Source organism: Marmota monax, unplaced genomic scaffold (genome assembly GCF_021218885.2).
Source record: "Marmota monax isolate L192 unplaced genomic scaffold, Marmota_monax_Labrador192_F-V1.1 WCK01_AAM20220418_F8-fsc00041, whole genome shotgun sequence".
NCBI classification, from domain to species: Eukaryota; Metazoa; Chordata; class Mammalia; order Rodentia; family Sciuridae; genus Marmota; species Marmota monax.
The window spans coordinates 1,397,476-1,418,326 of record NW_026695238.1 but is presented as its reverse complement, the minus strand read 5'-3'; the positions used below and the strand labels follow the sequence as shown (position 1 = coordinate 1,418,326).

At 42.3% G+C, this 20,851-nt stretch overlaps 1 pseudogene; it reads right to left on the bottom strand.

Annotated features, from left to right (window-relative positions):
• Positions 1-10,335: 10,335 nt before the first annotated feature.
• Positions 10,336-20,786, bottom strand: LOC124089609 (membrane-bound transcription factor site-1 protease-like; annotated as a pseudogene).
• Positions 20,787-20,851: the final 65 nt, after the last annotated feature.

Genomic DNA, 20,851 nt, shown 5'->3' with positions numbered 1-20,851 from the left:
ACTTTGCTCAATTGTATATATGTAACAATTACTAACAGCTGGGACCCATGAATAGAAAAAAGCCATTAGGTAAAAACTAAGGAAATCTGAATAAACAATGGGCTTTATTACATGGCCATGTATCAGTACTGGTTCAGTAATTGTGATAAATACAGCATGCTAAGTAAGATGTTCGTAATGGAACACCATGTATATGCTCGCTTAATACCAGATAGTTTAAGTATCCCTAAATCCCAAACCCGTCAACATCTGAAACTTGTTGAGTGCTGACATGATGCCACAAGGGGAAAATTCCACACCTGACCTCATGCGATGGGTCACAGTCAAAGCACAGATGCACTAAAAATTTTGTGTAAAATGACCTTTAGACTATGTGTTTAAGGTGCATATTAAACATAAATTTCATGCTTAGTCTTGGGCCCCATCCCCAAGAAAACTTCCCCATATATTATGCACAAGTATTAAAGAAATAAAATACAAAAGTCTGAAATCAGAAACACTTCTGGTCCTGAGCATTTAAAATGAGGGACACTTAGCCACTCAGCCCTCAGCTACACAGTGGCAGCTCTCGCATATCTGGGACCAGAGTAAGAACGATGATGTCTGATGCATCAACATGAAGCTTCAGTTTGGGCCTTTTTTTTTTTTTTTTTTTTTGGTACCAGAGATTGAACTCAGGGGTACTCAACCACTGAGCCACATCCCCAGCCCTATTTTGTATTTTATTCAGAGACAGGGTCTCTGAGTTGCTCCGTTCATCAATTTTGTTGAGGCTAGCTTTGAACTCTAGATCCTCCTGCCTCAGCCTCCCCAGGAGGTGGGATTACCAGCTTGCACCACCACTCCTGGCAAGTTTGGGCCTATTCTTTAACATCCCTTCTAGCTTCCTCATTCTGGTTGGGACTGTACTCAGGGGTAGAGAGCTTACCTAACATGTTCAATTCTCAGGTACCATAAAAAGAAAAAAAGAAAAAAATCACAGACTTCTTTACCTCTCCTTTTAACAGATCTCAGCCTCAGACCATTCTGTAGACAATAGCATCCAGGACAAATATAACAGTATTTTTTGTTTTACTTTCTTTTATTTTGTCAGTAACATTTTATTTATGAAAAATATGCTAGGTTTCCATTTATAATAACAATAGAATGTTTCCTTGGTAAATAAATTTGGTTAAGCTGGGCATGGTAGAACAAACTTGTAATCCCAGTGACTCAAGAGGATGAGGCAAAAGAATCGCATGTTCATAGCCAGCCTCAGCAACTTAGGTAGACCCTGTCTCAAGATTAAAAAAAATAAAAGGGGCTGGGGATGTGACTCAGTCGTTAAGCACCCCTGGGTTCAAATCCCAATACCCCCACACCCCAATTTTTAAAAATTTGGTTAATAATATTAAATGATCACTTTCACCCTGATATAGAAAAAAAAAGCCATAAGTTTGCATACAGTTTGATGTTGCATGATGGTGAACACATTGTTGCTGGTAGGAATAAAAGTGGGTACCCTCTAACAAATTTGTAAATACATATACTCTTTTACTGCATGATTCTGTGTTTCTATTTCTGTTGATTTAACCTTTAGATGTACTTACTGTAGTACTCAGCTCAGGCTGCCAGAACAAAATACCACAGATTAGTATTTTTGGCCTGAACAACAAAAATTTCTCACAATTGGAGGCTTTAGAAGCACAAAATTAAGGTGCTGGCAGTGGTGGTTAATTTTAGTGTCAACTTGACTGAATTAGGGAGTACTTGGAGAACTGGTAAAGCATCATCTCTGTGTTGTCAGTAAGGGTATGAGAGGAGATTGGCATACTAGTTGGTGAACCAAATGGGAAACAATATGAATGGTCATCACCCAGTGGGCTGGGGGCCCAGATGAACAAAAAAGATAAGAGGGATGGCAATATCTCTCTTTTCTTCTCTTTCTCTGTCCTGAAAACCGGATACCCATCTTCTCCTGCCCTTAGACATCAGAACTCCATGCTCTAGGACCTTTAGACTCTATGACTTACATATAAACTCCCAGGTTCTCAGGCTTTTGGTCTTGGACTGAGAGTTACACCGAGCTTCCCTGGTTCTCAGTCCTGTGCCTGAACTCGGCTACTAGTATCCCATGGTCTGCAGACAGCCTGTGTGGGACTTTCAGGCTCCCAAATCACAATAGCCAATTTCTCTAACAAATCCATTCTTACTAATCTAGCTAGCTATTACCTATCTATCTCCTCCTGGTTCTCTCTGGAGAACCTTGACTGAAAACATGGGCTAATTCTGTTCTTGGGGAGAATATTCTTCCTGGCTTGCAAACCATTACCTTCTCATGGTGTCCTCACATGGCAGAGAGAGATCTCCAGTGTATCTACCTTCCTTCACCAGGCACAAGCCCTAACATGTTAGGACCCATTACTATGAGCTCATTTAGCCTTCACCACATTTTCACTATCTCCAAATACAGACAGAGCAGGATTTAGGGCCTCAATGTATGAATGGGGGTGCAAACATTCAATCCATAATGCTCACATACAAACATAATGGCATCTGTCCAACCTTATGGGCTGAAAAATACACTGATAAAAGAAGGAAAAACAAGGGTCAGGAGCAATGGTGCACCTATAGCCCTATCTACTCAGGAGGATGAGTCAGAAGGATGACTTGAGCCTAGGAGCTCCAGGCCAGCCTGGGCAACATACTGAAATCCTGTCCTACAAAAACAGATCAAAGTCAGCAATGTCTCATTTGGTGTCTGTTTTTGACAAGGGAGACCCCCATCTCAAAAAAAAAAAAAGAAAGAAAGAAAGAATAGAAAAAATAAAAGTATTCACAGGTTGTGAGGTAAAGAAGAAACTGGATTTCAAGCTCAGCTCCCTCACTGAACAAAAAACATGTGAGGAAGCCAAGCTGCTGGTAAGGGGTGTTGGCAAGGCCAACTGGATACTTGTTTTGGGGAAAGCTGTATACCAATCCAACACATCAAAATAAATAATTTTGTCCATGCAAACTCAAAAGCAAGTTTTGCTTTTCAAGTTTGAACATCAGTCTAGCTGGGCACTGTGGCAAATGCCTATAGTCCTGGTTTCTACTCAGAAGCCTGAGGCAGGAGCATTACCTAAGCCCAGGAGTTTAAGGCCAGCCTGTACAGCACAGTGAGACCCCATCTCAGTAAAAACAATAATAAATTTGTGGTCACTTATAATCCCTGGATGTTTATTACATGTTCTTTGGGATTCCTGCAAAATACAACAACCTTAGCTGAAACTTTACATCGGAAAATTTTAAATACAAAGTTTAATAATAAAGAAGACATAAGGAGAAGTTTTAATTCAACATACCTTAATTTTGATCTTGCAGCATTCTTTGAGTATCTTTTTTTTTTTTAGGACTTAGAAAGCCCCCCAAAGCTCATATATAACAGGCACTACAGCCGATGATAACAGAGAAGGAATCCATACCCACCACCTTCCAAACCAAGGTACCCTCTGAAAACATCAGATGTTTTCTGACGTATAGACCCTACACACACACACACACACACACACACACACTGTCAAAGAGATGGCCTCCTACCCACCCCCTCCAACACAGATTTTGGTCCTTCACAGAGATGACAGGACACGAAGCCCTCCCCACTCCAAATAACCCACAAGGAAAGGGGCTGTCCCTCCCTCTTTCAGCACCTCTCATCAGCCCTTCTAGCAACTCTAAAATCACCAAGGCTCTAAATATAACCTCTTTCCAAAGTTTCCAGAATCATAAGTAAGTAAAACAAATGGGGAAGAGGCACTCCTTAAAAGCTGACCCAGGCATGAGTAGGGAGAAATTGAGACTGTAAACCAGAGAGTGCAGACTGATGCCTGCCCAGCCTCTGTTCCAAGAACACAGCCTGGCCGCCTTCCTGAGCCTCATTTTCATTCTCATTTGCGATGGGTGTATGGGGGAAGCACGCTGGAGTGGGGGTCAGAGGTGGGAGTATACATACAGATGAAGGTGAACCAAGGCTGAAAGTGGCCAGATGGCCAGTATGAAAAGCTTGCAGTCATAGTCACGCCTTCTCTTTCCCTCTAGGGACCCAAAGGAGGATTGCAAGGCTAACAAAGACTCTGATTCTGTTTTACAGGATGTGGCAGCACATTACTGCTGTGTGACCACCCCTACTCTTACATCTCAGAGAGTTCACAGGGAACAGAGCCACCCAATCAGACATGCACTTACCCGTCCATGGTATGTACAAGGGTCAATGCATTATTCATTGATTGCATCCGCTTATCCACTTAATTAATTCCTGTCTTGCTCAATGCCCAGCCTGTGCCTATCAGGCCCATCTAGCGCAGGCCCTGTGGGTACCAAGAAAGCAAGGTCCTTTGCTAGTCCATGCAATCAAATATAATAATGATAAAAATACCAGCTAACATGCATAGGCCTCTGTCTTTGCTCAGTATTTTGTAGAGCACTCCCCTCATCTCATCTCTACTCAGCTCCTTGAGATGGAGACTGTTATTTGCTCCATTTTCAGATAGGGAAATTGAGGGCAGGGGAAATTAAATATATTCTTGGAGTCACATAGCTAGGGGACAGTCAGAATCAGGAAACCCACATAGTGTAGTTTGAGCCCAACCTCCAAACCAGTCCCCTCTGCTCCCTCATTAGCTATTTGTCTGCTAGTTGTTGGGACAAAGTTAGCTGGTGACTTTGCTCATGATCATCACAGGATGAGCTAGACATCCTCAACTGGTCCTCAGGTACTTCAACCAGCTACATAATTCCTGTTCCTTCTTAAGTTATTAAGAATGAAATTCCAGCAACATTAATTTTCCCAGATCAAACTTTTCTGATATTCACAGCCTTGATGAAGTGACCCTCCTGTGTGGTTGCACAGCCACCAGACCACAAAGCATTTACTGTATATCTACTTGTGGACTTCACAGCTAGTCTTCCTCTACTAGAAGGAGGTTCTACCCCCTCCCTATAGGGTTGTGTCATTTCTATGTTCCCACCATCTAGACCATGGATTAGCAGAGTTCAAAGGATATGGGATAGCACAGGTGAAGTGGGACACCAGGATATGGGAAAGAGAAAGTAAACTCTGTGATGTTCTAGTACAAGGACTCTCCCACCCTAAGGTGAGCCATAGTAACTGTGTGAGATTGGTTTTCAACAAGTAGAAATTTTGATTTTGATTATGCTTTGGGGATTTCAAGAAAGCATTTCAAGGAATAGGCATCAATAGATACTCCTTATAGTGCTGTGGAAGGCTCTTCTAGTTCTTTATATTAAATTTGACATCTTGGGAAAGGTGTTTTGATTGGTTCATGTAAAAGGATCACTCACATTAAGATCATCTTTGCCCATAAACTGTATTACTCTTGAACAGTATCTGGTCACCTCCCTGTAGGATTATCATGGTAACCCACACTATTGAACTCACAGATGGCTTTCTTTAGTCATGAAACATAGGCAGCAGTGATCTGAGTCACTTCCTAAGGGTCAGTTATATGTTTCATCTGCTGGGTTTTGGAACAGGGACAATAATAATAGCAGAGACCACAGCTGACCCACAGCAGATACGAAGTATGGGTAAGAAATGGATATTTTGAGGTTGTTACTGAGACATAACCTGGCTTTTCCTGACTCAGGTCCAGATGCCCACTTGGTTCCTTATTTATAACCAACAAAAGTGTTCACACACAAGTAGTTTGATTTTGTGACTTTCCCAAAATCAGAAATACATGCCCTTTTTGGGTCTCAGTTTGGTATCCGTTAAACAATGAAAAGAATAGTAACCTAATGATAAATATTTTAAATTTTAATTGAATACTTATATGTCAGGCTAAACACTTTAGAAAAATTATCTATTTTATCCTTATAATAACCTATTAAGGTGGATATTATTATTATTACCCTCATTTTACACACCAGGAAACAGAGGCCTGGAGAGGCTGGAAAACTTTGCCTAGGGACACTAGAAATAATTGGATATAAAGAATGATCTAAGATACTGAGAATTTTTGAAGGAAACCAATGGTCTGGTGCCAAAGCCTGGCCTCTTGACCTCTGCACTGAAGCAGATCATGTCTAAGACCATATCTACCTAGAAAATGCTAAGAATCTCCAGCATTGCCATATGGTCACAATTGCCCCATGTCTTCAATTTTGAAAGCAACACCTTTCTTCGCAACCACCCTACTTTTGCAGGGTGGTACTCTGAATGACTTGGAAGAAGATCTCAGAGAAAAGGAGTGACTGCTCCTGTCCAAGAGGTTTTGTCCCCTGCTAAGGACAGAAGTCTACTATATTCCTCTCCAAAGTCGTAGTCTTACTGTGAGAAATGTGCCACCAAAGCAGAAAGCCTTTCTGCTCTTGCCAGGAGGTTTTATAAGGGTATAAAAACCACTTACTAGAGAAGTGGAGGCTGGGTGTGGGGGTGTAACCTCAACCTGTGGCTCTGGAGTCGGGGCTACAGTCCCTCCTCACAGGGCATTTTGTTCACTTTATCCTACTAATTCTCACAACAGGAGTACTCAGGCACCTGAGAAAGGAACAAGAGGCAAGAATGGCCCAGGATCTGACTCAGGCCTGTAATCCCAGCAGTTTGGGAGGCTGAGGCAAGAAGATCATGAGTACAAAGCCAGTCTCAGCAACTAGAGAGCCCTAAGCAATTCAGTGAGACCCTGTCTTTAAATAAAATATAAGAAAGGGCTAGGGATGTGGCTCAGTGGTTGAGTGCCCGTGAGTTCAATCTCTGGTACAAAAAAAAAAAAAAAAAAAAGAATGGTTCAGGAAAAGAAGTCCTGTTCACAGAACAGCAGTGGTGGCACACACCCAGACTTCCCACATCCTGTGCCCAGTTAGACCCTGCAACAAGAAAACTCCCATGTCCTTCCATGCCTGTCCCCTTCTTCAATTAGGCAGAAACCCAAGATATTTTTGAGGGGACATTTTCATTCTCCGTGGCCCTTGATCTATCTTAATGACCCATCTTTTGCAAATGAGAAGATCCAAAAGTCCAACTGACCTAAGAAGAGACTGTTTGCTTCAGAGGAACAGAAATGTCAAACCAAGAACTCTGGGTCTCAGTCCTTAGGCAATAATGAATCCCTCATCTTCAACCTGTGCCAAAGCAACTCTGAACTCTTAACCCCGACCCTGCAACTCACATACCAACAGCACTGGTTTTGTATTCTGATGATGGACAGATCCCAGTATTGAGGCTCTGACATCATCCAGTTGTCTAACTGTGGGCAAATCACTTCACTTCCAAGGACCCGCATCTCCTCTTAACATGATGGCACTGGATGAGATGAACTATAACTATGCCTCCTGCGACATGACTGGAGAAGTGTGGTCTGTGATTCTGGGGACAACATTGGCAAAACTGTCTTGTGGGACTGTTCGCAAAACCTGCACCATTGGTTTACCTCTTCCCATCCCCTCTCTCCCTAAGAGCTGCTGGAAAAGCTACTCTTTCCTATCTTCTGTCCCTCTGCCTACCTCCCAGTCACACTCAATTCTCTTCCTGCTCCCATGTGTACAACCTGTGGATGGGGAAGTACAGAAGGATGCCACCAAATGCCAGCAGTTACTTGGTTTTGATCCTCAGCAATTCTGGAAAAGAGACATGGCTGAATTGCTGTTGAATATCTGTGAATTCCACTCGTCTGCCTTCTTGTCTGCTATTAGCAGAGTTCATAGAGATTTTGTTCCATTTTGGCATCTCTAAGAGAGTAGAATTGGAGCAGGGAAGGAACAAGATGAGATTTTTAGGAATCTAAGCAATATGATTTGAGTAACCTCTTGTGTTTTCTCCAAAAAAGTGTTCCACGGACAGCTGGTGATCAATGGTTAGAGATCATAGGTTAGAGAGGTCACTTTACCACCAAAGCCTTTTAGCCAGGCTCTATGCCCTGTGCCCTCCACTCAGAGGCTCCTCGCCATGCCACTAAGTTCTTACTCCCGCCTCAATTTCCTGCAGTCCTCCCCTAGGCCCCCAGCTGATCTTGGCCCTGACTCATTGGTGCTGACTCAACAAAGGAAAGCAGACCCCTCGGGCAGCCTGACGGTGGACTAGGGCCAGAGCCTGCAGGAGTGGGCGAAAAGGCAGGCAGAGGCGGGGAATCCATCAATCAGCTTGTCACCAAGTCTTTGCTGAGCCCCCCTAAAGACTTGGTCCCATGCCGAGCTACACAGTGGGGGTCCCAAAGGAAAAAAGAAAAAGAGAGGGGCCTTTATTTTGTGGCAACTAAGGATACAGAGATTGAGCTCCTTCATTTTGGGGATTCTCAAGCATGGCACAGCCTTCCCCACCATCATTCATGGTAGGGGGGCTGTGAGCTGCCAGTGGAGGCTGACCCAGTGGTAGGGAGGGAAGGTTGGAGAGCAGTAGCCATGGAGGTAAGATTTTAAAGCTGTATTTGAAAAGTTTTACACATAAGACTCAGATAATATCAGTCGTTTTTAAAAGATGGGAGCGCATCAATGAAAATTATGGGGGATTTTAAAGCCTGCCCCAAGTCCACTCCCTGGACACTGCCATTGCTACTAGCCTTCACATTTTTCCCTCATGCCTGCTGAGTATGGGGTAACTCCTCTGAGTAAAAGCAGTGTTTCTACAATGTCCTTCCAAAATGAACCTGCCGTGTGACTCTGAGATACTGTCTTTTAAACCCCAATTGCATCTACAGAGGGCAATAGAGGACCATAAAAGAGGTGAGGCCACAGAGCAGATCTCTGGCATGGAAGGCTGCACTGTGGAGCCTACAGCCATGAGAACTGGAATCCTGACACAACTACTTACCATTCACGTAAGGGAACTTGGGACAGTCTTTCAGTTCCTGGGCCTGGCTCATCTAGCCTTGTGAAGAGGAAGAAAGTGGCAACATCAATGGGCATTGCGAGGACAGACATGACTGCCAGCATGCCAGGGCCAGCCCTGCTAGGGAAATTGTGTGAGCACTGAATTAAGACAAAAGTGGGGAGAAATAAGCTGGGGATCACCAAGGGAAAAGTCACTTTCTCATTCTTCTGTATTCATCCACTTACCTTGATGGGTGAGACTTGTCAAGGGCTCCCTCTGCTGTCCATTGCTTATATTTCTCTTCATATATACAACATGATACCCATATTCCATAGTTTGGGGCACAGAGTGAGCATACGCCCTGGGTTAATCAGTGGAATGCTATTTGTACTTTGTTAACATTATCTCTTTCCATTCTGTTATTTTTCTCTAATTTTATGCCTTTGGCCCCCATCTGAATTGGCCCTCCTGTTATCAAAGCCACGTGCATTCTGGATCTCAGTTTCCTGTAAAAAGAAAATAAACCTTCTGTGAATGTTTCAAGCTAGTAAATGACAGAAATGGAATTAGATAATATAACTTCTGGGTCCATAACATTTAAACTTCTCTAATATTCTTTTTTGTCATCTGTAAAATGGTGAAAATTATCACATTAATCTCATGTGTTTGGTGTTGGGAGAAGGGGAGACAATGCAGGAGGAAAGGAGACTTGGCAACAGAAAAGAACACTATAAACATTAGCCATAATATTAAAGCACAGAGTGTTCGAGCACAGGATGGCTGGTGCTTAAAGTAGAAACAGGATGTTACAATAGATGGTGTTGGTGAGATAAGCAGGAGTCAAGCCACGAAGAGCTTGTAAAATACAGTCCTTCAGTTACTCAGTGCGGGGCCATTATGAAGAATAAACGAATTTATAGCGTTCATAGCCATAGAAAACAGCTCACAGCAAGGGGCATATCCCAGGTACTGCTGATACATTAGGTATTCCTGAAGGCTTCCCAAAATTAATCATGTCTTAGAGACTAAAACAGGAAAGGATATGATAAAAAGAGCCTTGAGTTAATGAGTTAAAAGGATAGTTGCTTGGAAGGAGGAGGAAAAGTACAAAAAATTTAGAGAAGAAAGAACATCAGGAAAGTAAAGGAGAAACCTGTCACCTTTATAATACTGGTCTTCAACCTTAACAAATTACCCCATTACACACACTGAGCTCCCACTTACCAAAAAAGGTCCTTCTCTCCTGACTTCCCTCCAAGTCATGCATCCATCCCATTGGTTCTGTCAACAAGTAGTGCCATTAGGGTGCCTCCTTGCATCAGGATAAACTTTTGACCCATTTTTGAGTGCCAGGCTCTTACTTAGCTTCCCCCATTGGTTCATATCTTCATTGCTCTAGTTACTCAATTACAAAGTCCAGTGTTTATGACAGTGTGCTTAACTTTCCTCCTGTACTGATCTTTTTTAAAGGGGGGAAAAAAAAACTTTGACAAACCTAACAATGTGGTCAGAGACCTGCACAGTTTGAGAAACACTTGACAAACAAAATCTCATTCAATAATATATCTTTTAATGATAAATTTTCATTATCAATGCAGAAGAGTTTTGTTTATACAATTTATAAAAGTAATTTTTAACATTATCAACAAAATGAAAACACTGTTAGCATTTTTCTCTTCTACCAAGCTGATCCTAGAAAATATGCCCTAATTCATCTTAATTATTCATCTATGGAAAATTTGTCCCAGAAGTCTTTCTTTCTTTAGTCTCCTTTTTTCTTTACCTTAGTCAGCTTGACCACATTATAACATTATAGGAATTTAAAAGGAACTATGAATTTACTAAACTGTAATTTTACACATGCTTTTAACCTTTCGTATATGTCCTTGAGATGAATCCTCTAAACCTTCCACTTAATTCTCAGCAGGCTGCGTTCCTTTCTTTTGTTTATATAGTACCACCCTCTAGTGTTACATATGATGTTTGCAGCCAATACATGCTGACAAGTTTGTCTGATTTGTCCAAGGAATGAGTAATCTCTGCAGATAAGTATCTTCCTGATTTACAGATTAGATTCCCAAAGAATTTATGTAAATTCATTAGATTCCAAGGCCAAACTACACTATAATAAATCTTCAAAATTAGAACTGTGGACTGCACTATGACAAGTTATAAAGGAATTTTTCAAAATCAGTAGACAAAATAAAGTGTAAATATAATGATATACATATAATAATTATTGTTTTCCCCTGCTGACATTTTTAAGGTGTACATCAATGTTTAATATCAAGTCAGGGAACAAAATTGAGTGTCAATTCTCAGATCAAGGGGTTGGTTGTTTCTAGTTCAGCATGATTTTTGTTTTAACATCTATTACTGCTACTTCTTGAGCTGAGTCTTTCTTGATATTTTAAGTGTTTACTTCATATATTATTTAGAAATTAACTGATTTACATATTTTAACTTATAATGACCACAGTTTGCTAGGTTGTCTTGTTCTTTGGCATTGGCCTTGGAGAATTTATCAGTTCTCCTTGATTTCTGAGTGTTTCTCTAAGTTCTTTAATTATTCTTTACTCCTCAAAAACATTTTTAAAGCCATGAGTTGCTACTTATCTAGTGTTTCACATCATTTTCAATGGTCCAGAGATGGTGAAAAATCACATACACAATTTTTGTATGTTTATATAAATGTCCTTCTTTATGTCTAGTGATATATACATTTTTTCTTTAAAATCCTTTTTTTTTTCAGGTATTCCTATAGCCTTTTATAAATTAGTGTTGCATGTGGCATATCTTTTTCCATTATTTTAATTTTTTTTAGTTTTCGGCGGACACAATATCTTTTTGTATGTGGTGCTGAGGTTTGAACCCGGGCCGCACGCATGCCAGGTAAGCGCGCTACCACTTGAGCCACATCCCCAGCCCCCATTATTTTACTTTTAACCTTTCTGTAGCTATATGATTTTGATGTATCTATATTTTATTTATATCTAATTCCTTATACTTTAGGTCCTTAATCCTTATACATTGGGTATATAAGTCAATCTATCTTTTGAGATATTTGTCTATTTATATGTAATGCTAATATTGACACATTAATATACTACATATACATGTGTATATAGGTATGTTTAATCCACCATTGATGTATTACCTGTCCAATCATTCTTTTCTTCTCTTCTGATTGCTTTATAATACTATTTCTGATGTATTGTTATACATTATAAATTGAGTTATACATTGTTATTAATAATTACCAGAGATTACAACACATTTGCTTTGTAGTTTGACCTCTTCCTGAATACAGAACCTCAAAACATTTTAACACTATTTACCCTTTCCTTATCTATAGGCTGTTGTTTTTCTACATTTTAATATTGTTCCCAAAGTTATCGCTATTATTCAAATAGTCAATATTAACTTGTATTTACTTATATATTTCCCCTTTCTGTTGACTTTCATTCCTACTTATATTTTCCAGTGTCTTTCATGGATTACTTTCTGTGGCATGTGTGGGTGTATTAGTGATAAACTTAGTAGTTTGTTGTTGAAAACTATATTTCATATGATATGATCACTGAATATAGAATCTGAAGCACTCTGGAGGTAAAAACCATTGTCTTCTGGATTCCAGATTCCATCATCATTAAGAAGTCAACTGTGCTTTTTCTTTTCTTTTGTAGCACTGGAGATGGAACCCAGGGGTGCTTAACCACTAAGCAATATCCCTAGCCCTTTTAATTTTGAGACAGGGTCTCACTGAATTGCTTAGGATGAAGTTGCTGAGGCTAGCCACCAAATTGCTATCTTTCTGCCTCAGCCTCCAGAATCACTGGGATTGCAGATGTGTGCCACTGCATCCAGCATAGTGCTCTTTCTTTATCGGCTGCTTTTAGGCTATTTCTTTTTAGTATTCAATAATACTATGACATTCTTTGGCATAATTTGTGTGTGCATGTGTGCTTATTTTAGGTAAGGTCTACAAGGATTTCTTGAATCTGTGGCTTGATCTCTCATTGGTTTTGTAAAATTCTAGGCCATTATTATCTCACCTCTCTCCTCCTTTAACTCCAATTACTTGTTAAAACTTATTCCTGTAGCTCCTATATGCCTCCTACACTTGCTTGTTCATTTCCATTGTTTTTGTGCTTCTGGATTTATTTTTTTCTGGGGGGGGGGATAGGTGGGTGGTGCTAGCCTTCAAACCCAGGGGTACTTTTACCATTGAGCTATTGAGCTATATATCCCCAGTCCTTTTTTTTTTAAACTTTGAGACAGGGTCTTGGGCTAAGTTGCCCAAGCTGGCTTTGAACTTGTGATCATCCTGTTTCAGTCTCCCAAGTAGCTGGGATTATAGGTGTGCACCACTGTGGCCAACCTAGATTTGTTTTGACCTACCTTTCGAATAAATTCTCTTAGGTTGCATCTACTCTGCTGCTGGATCCACCCATGGAACTCTATTTTAGGCATTAAATCACTTAATTCAAGATCATTTTTTTAGATAAGTATCAGTGTTCTATAGCACAGTAGAGTAACAACAGTTTATAAGAACTACATATTTAATAAAGAATCGGAAGAGTTTTGAGGTTCTCAACACAAAGAAATGATAAATATTTGAGGAAAATGCTAATGACCCTAATTTGATCATATATATTACATATTTGTATCAAATTATCAATGTATCCTACAAATAAGTACATTTTTAAGACTCTAAAATAAATTTAATTTTTTGTAATGAAATTCTCAGTCTCTTAATATTTGTCTATATGAAGCATTTATTTATTTATTTATTATGGGTTATGCATATTTATTGAAAATTTTCTTCACCGACAATGGTGAAATCAAGACCCCAAATTACAAAACATGATGGCAGTTGATTCTTATAAAGCAAAGGTCTGTGTTTCACAGATTTGTGCCAGTCTCCTTTGAACCTCAGTCAGAAAGGAGAGTGATTCCTTATGATCTCATAGTAAAAAACTGCATTCCATTGACAAAAAAATAGCTTTGCTTCCAAATAGCACAAGTCTTTAAAGTGACTTTCCCAACAATAAATATAGAAAATAGCCTTTAACCAGCTCAGCTTGGTGGCTGTCTCACGTAGTTAACAGGAGCTCTCCGCCATCTTTGGTGCACTCAGCTGCTGGTGAGCTGCTGCCACTGCTTCTGCTGCAGCCGAGTCCCTCCTGCAGGGGCCCAGGTGTGAGGTGCATCAAGGTGTGCCACCAGGCCTGCACAGGACCCAGAAGGGGGCCTGCAGACAGGACACTCTAACTGAGCTGCAACTGGAGGTTGGATCCTGCTGAAAGAGGAGCCTCTTGGGAAACCCTCCCAGGTTCTGCTTGCCCACCAGAGCCATCCTCAAAAACTCTTTGGCTTGCAGGCTCAGCCAGTCTGACCGTCACACTGATGGGGCCTTTGGTGGGTGAAACTGATGCATGAGCTGGGGGCGCTTCACCCTGGGCTTCCTCCACTTCGGCCTGCTCTTGGCCTTGTTGATTTGCACCACAAAGAAGGCTAGGACCACCATAGCTCCCAGGAAGGCAAACACGGGAATGGTCTGGCCCACCTCCTGGTTGTGGCGGCCAGGCATGATCCCTCCAGGAATGTCCCAGGCGCCACTTTCTCCAGGGGACAAGGGTCGCACTTGTGGGCGATTTAATTGGAAGCTGGGTAACACCACCTTGTCCAGGTCGATGGAGAGTAACTTCTGATGTTTCCAAAGATTGCTGGGCGCTGTCTCGTTCAAAGGCTGTGGCTTGGCCCAAGACAAGTGTGGACAGGCTGGCAGGGGCCGGGGTTTTGGGTCTCCCAAATGGGCCTCAAGAACCTTGGAGTACCGGTGCAGATGGTTTCTTCCATCCTCTCAGGTATGGCTGAGCCAGCTCCACTGGGAGGGTGCTGCCGGTTCCCCAAGTGACTGAGGCTGGGAGGAGTCACCCTGTATGACGTGTACTGAAGGAGCGTGTCCAGAAGCCAAAAGCAATCCTTCTGTCAGTGACTGTCGTCCAAGTAATTGGAGTCTCCATATAGCACGACCCCGGCCCCCACCCTCTGCTGGAATCTGATAAAAGTCCCAAGATGGGGACATTTTCAACAATCGCAGTTTCCTGCTTGGTCCTTGAAAGTCTGTGTTATCACCACGCCATCTTCTGGGAACTGAGCAATGCTACACCCTGATGCGTAATTCATGTCATGATTTGCCAGGGCAAACTCCCCTTCATATAGGCCATCGCTGAACCCCATATTCCACACAGACAGCAGCTCATTCAGAGCCGGGATGTTGGCTCCTCCAGTATCTGGCATCCACCACTGCCTGTGTCTCATCGTAAAACTTCACTTTTCTCATAACAGAAGTGTTGTACCAGTCACTGAAGACAACCAGTGAAAGGCCATTGTCCACGTCCCTGGTCAACTTGGCGATCTCCTCAGGAAGTACTCTTCTTCACTGTCCACCATCAGCAAAGTCCCATACTGAGTGGTCGAAACCCTGAAGGGAGAGCCCAGGACCTCCACAAAGTATCCCATGCTTCTCAGGTGCTGATACATGTCCCTGAAGTTGGTATGGATGTGGTCTCCATTCCAGTCCAGAGGATCGTTCTTCATCCTTAGGTTGTCCCTGGGGAAATAGCCAGGGGGGTAGCGGAGGTTACGGTACTGACCTCAGAGGACTCTCTTGCTCCGAGGAGGTGTAGGAATTATCTTCACCTTCACTGTGAGTTTCACAGTTGAAGTCTGTTCTGCACCAATTTTTGATTCTGTCTCCGCTGGGGATGCCATGGTGATCATGACATGGCCCTGGGCGATACCTTCCCAGGAAGCTGCCTTCTTCGTCACAGAGATGGAGATGGCCAGGTAGCCTGACCAAGGCCATAACACCGAGGAGTAAGAGAAAGCGACTTCAGTGTTGTCTCCATTCTGCGGTAAGTAGGGCTGCCAGTCAGGCTTATCCACGATTCTTCCTGTGACTCCCATGCCGTTGAGGATGGTGACGTTAACAATGGTCGGCATTCCTCCATAGTAGATGGGCTGGGAGCAATAGGGCCACATGTAGGGACACTCAGTCAGGTCGATGTAGCTGGGGCTCAAACTGGCCTGCGGTCTGTAGCTGTTGAGGATCTGATAGGCCCTGAGCAGGTCCAGCTTGCCATGGCCTTGCTCAAACATGTTGACCCCAGGAAGCCTCCGGGCCAATGCGATGAGGGCCTGCTTCTTGCTGGCAGGATTCACCAGCTCGCACTTCTGTACTGTGCTCACTAATAAGGTGACAGCACCTGCCACCACTGGAGAGGCCACGCTGGTCCCTGAGAGGGCCCGGCACCCCCCCTTTCACACCGGAACCCTGCACTCCAGCACCATAGGTGACAACGTCAGGTTTCACACTACCGTAGCCTCCTGGCAGTTCCCAGGTGGTCATTCCCCTGGAAGAAAAGCAGGCAATGTTATCTTCAAAGTCAATGCCACCCACTCCAATCACATCCATCTGATCAGCAGGCTTATTCAGAGTGCCATAAAGGGGCCCATCATTGCCGATGGCAGACACCATGATCACATTGTTAGCTGTCAATTCCCACACCTTGTCATCAAAGGGGTGATCCATGAAGTCACGGCCCCCGATGCTAAGGTTCAGCACATCGATCTTCTTTAATATGGCATAGTTGAAGGCGTCCAGAAACCAAGATGTGTAAGATACCTGATTGTTGGTAAAGACCCTGAAAATATGAAGCTCTGCGTCTGGAGCAAAGCCTTGGCATTCCCTCATACTGGCGATCACACCTGCCACAAATGTGCCGTGGCCCAACCTGTCATCCAGGGTGCGCTCGTTGATCCAGTTGGTTCTCTCCCTCACATTCTTGAAGTGGAGATGCTTCTCACTCAGCCCAGTGTCAAAAACAGCAACTCTCATTAGCACCTGTGTATCCCATCTGCCACAGCATGTCCGCCTGCAGCGTCTGGGCAACCTGGCGTGGAATGGCTCTCAGCAACCATCGACTTGATTGCCTCCCTGTGGCATGCCAGAAGCCAGAGCCCAGAGAGAGGCTGGCTCTTCCGAGGGGACGTGATGATTGCCACTTCTGGCTCCATTGGGTTTCATTACAGGGCACGATCGGGTCAGATTCAGTGTATTTCAAGGAGCGAAAGACTGCGCTGCGGCGTGACCCGTTTAATGTGTGGATGGTCTTTAAGCGTCAGCAGCCCCACTTTCTGCTTCTCTTTTATCTGAATCACCTCAAAGTCACTAGGGTAGTCACTGGATGGATTGTGTCGAGGTATAATTCTCCAGTTGTCTACTTCACTGCTCTTTAGGGCACTTGAAATAAATGAATTTCTAGCTTTGGCTGTAAAGTATCCATTGAAAGCCACAATATATTCATATTCCACAATTGTCGAGGAGAACTCCACCTTCACAGTCAGGTGGGAACAGCCAGGGTAGGGGGCCTTTTCCAAAGACTTCTTTTCCAGTCTGTCACCCAGATATCTCTTCCCACAGAGCAAAATCACCAGAAGCAGCCAGATGTTTATGAGCTTCATGGTCATAAGTGAATATAGTCATCAAATCTTATGAATTCAAGTCGCACTTCTTTCTTCCTTGATTAGAAGTGAATTCTTGTTTCTGTTAAAAACTGCAGCATTACTGACGAGCCATCTTATAGTCTTGTCCAGTGTAAATAAAAGTTAAGACCATGGCCTTCCATGGCATTGCCCGTAGAGGCTCTCATTTCTTTCTCCGCTTCTTCTCCATCTTGAAGGTGAGGCTTCTCTCATTCAGAGCCGAGACTACTGAGTCCTACACTCCATTTGCATCATAGAACCAAGTCCAAGGGTATTAACCAAGTAATCACAGTAAGCAGAACTGCGGCCTCCTCAAGCTCGGGGCCGAGCCGGCCCAGGGTAACGCGCCTCCAACGCGGACGCTCCTCGGCTCTCCATTAGGGGCTGTTTCTGAAGCATTTATTTTTAAGTCGATGTTTGATAACTTATTTGGACACCCTGCGAGTCTGTTTCAATTGTCTATTAATTGTCTTGTCCCCTTGAATGCCTAGTTATTTTCACTAAAGCCCAGACATGATATATAAAAAATTATTACAAACTGGAATTTAAAGTATTTTATTTTCAGAGAGGATTTGCATTTGCTTCCTGTAGGCAGCTAGAGCACTATTAAGAATTAGCTAGACTAACTAAATTCAATCATTGATTAAGATTATTTGGAGTCATCTTTAGTCTCTATGAGGGCATTTACTTCTTGTTCACTCCTACTTCTAAGATGCAGCCCTTGGGAGTCTGACTTCACACTGGGTCACTCACAAAAAATAAAAGCAAGAGATAATATCCAGGCAAGAATCAGGGTAACTTCAGAGAATCTCCTAGACAGCAATCCATGGTCTTTCTTAATATACTTTCACTAAAGGAAAGGCTCCATCTCAGATAGCCACTCCCTGTTATGACTGCTCAATTTACAAATGCCTAGAAGAAATACTTTGTTTCATCACCTTTATCGGCTTGTGTCATGTGATCATCTTTTCATAGCCAAAGGAAAGTACTGTTATTGCCAGACCCTGTCTCAAAATTAAACAAATAAAAATAGTGGCTCAGTGGGTTCAATCCCCAAAAGGAAAAAAAAAAAAAAATTAAGAAACCTACAGTGGACTGATGAAGCTTTCCACAGCAAGTAACAAGAGTCATTAACACACTGAGGCCTAAAGGAATAAATCTCAGTAGTTGTTGTAATAGAGCAAAGACCACCTAATGGGAACTATGGCCTTTAATAGAAATCTTTTTTTTTTTTTGGGGGGGGGTGGTACTAGGGATTGAACCCAAGCCTTGTGTATGTGAGGCAAGCACTGCACCAACTGAGCTATATCCAACCTAGAAGTCGCTTTAAAGCAAGGAGAAGCAGGAAAAATAATTATGACTCCACTTTTGGATATTCTGCTGGTACTTCCCACTTTTTGAACCTACCTAGAATGCAAGGACAAGGGAGTCCATCCTTATAGATCATATATAGGAGAGAAATCTCCTAGAAATCTACCACAAAACTGTTGTAAAGAAAATCTAGCTGGGTGTGGTGGCACATTCCTATAATCCCAGCAAATGTTCAAAGCCAGTCGCAGCAAAAAGCAAGGTGCTAAGCAATCCAGTGAGACCCTGTCTCTAAATAAAATACAAAATAGGGCTGGGGATGTCAGTGGTCTAGTGCCCCAGAGTTCAATCCCTAGTACCCTCCCTACCCCCTGCCAAAAGACAATGTTAGAAGACCACCTTTCCTGCCTGTTGGTTCAGTGGTATACAAAGCCCAAAATAATCAACATATTGACTTTTTAAATCCAGTCAAAAATACGGTCCTAAGAAAAAAATAGGCAGTAAGTACCAGAACCTCTGAGCTCATTAAATTCAAGGTTGCAAGCTAAATAGAAAACAAAAAATGCCTTCAGAGAGACAACTGGCCTAATCCTCAGTCTCATATCCCATCTTATTTCTTTACACATCCATCCTGGCTATTGGGAAGATGGCACCATATACTGATAAACTGAATTACAGACATTTTGTAGGAAAGTTACCTTATGCTCAGTAAATTTACTCCAGGTAGTGTATACCCAAGTTTTCAGAGCAAGCCAATATCTTAAAGCATGCTGTCTCTTGTAACCAAATGACTTTCTTTATTCCATACTGTCAGACTATACTGCAAAGGATACCACAATGACAGATAAAGCACCTGCAGATATATTGTATGTATGAAAGACAAATCCATACGTGTACAGCTCATACACAGATTATTTACTTCAGTGGGTAGGTAGTGCTGATTGAACCTTGGACCTTGCACATGCTAAGCAGGTACTATCCCGCTGAGCTACCTGCCCAGCTCAATGCCTGTCCTTAACATACTGTTGCTCTTTGCAATGATGGGAGAGGTCCAAAGTAATAACTTGGCTAGATGGTACCCTTTGTGAATGGTATAGCAGCTCTGCCTTTGTGAGGAGAGGTCCATGTTTTAGAGCTCATACACAGGTTCCATTTCTTGCTATCATGACTGTTTTGTTCATGGGCTTTTTGAACAAGCAACAAGTTGGTGGCTGGGGAAAATAGCTGATGTTCTCAGAATGAATTAGTTCATCAATGAGAGCAATGTCCATAGTTCTATTTAGAACCTTGAATTAGCCTTGTTTTTCCTTCTTGTTCTTGAAATTCTGACCTGTTTGTTGGCCAAACCATTAGCCAGTGCCTAAGAATCAGTATAAAGCTTCACCTCAAATCATTTTTGCAAAACAGATCCTACCTTTTAAATTCTTCCCACTGCGAGAACTGTGCTTCACCATTTTCTACCTATGTTCACTTTCAGCTGATGCCAGAAGTATGTAGATTCACCTCCCCCCCAAAAAAAGGTATTCATAAACTACTTAACTTTCTTACATGTAAATGGGACATTATGTATCTGTCAAGTTGTTGGACTGAACAAGACAGTACTCTTAGTGACTCGAGCTAATTCCTAGCAAGGTAACACAGAAGACTTCAACCATGATTCCAAACCCCCTAAATACTCTATTCTACAAGGCATTTTACAGCAAACCGCAACAGAGTTAATTTAACCCTAGCCCAACTAGCTAGGCAGTGTGGCTACATGGTGCACTTCAGGGCAACTAAAGTTAATTCAACTCTCAATGCTGACTAGAAATTGTAGCCACTACTTGGAAATTCCTATGAAGACCTGGGTCAAACACTATGAAATAGTCTAATTTGTCCCTCATGGCACCACCAATCACTGACCCACAATACCAAATGATGCTTCACAGGACAAAAATCAGTGGAGTACAAAATCTTGTTAAAAAAAAAAAAAAGACCACATTTACTCATTACTTAAGCAGGCCAAGTGCAAGGAATTATGCTTGGTACTGGGTACACTACAATAAGCTAAATCCTGTTGAAACAATAACCTAAACAAAAAATCTAACCCATTATTTTTATGAGTTTAGAAGAGGTTAACCCAGTCAAGAAGTACTGCCCTGAGGTGATATTTGTGCCAGAACCAGCTCTGGAGTAGATGAAGGAAACATCTGTGTATAAGCTATT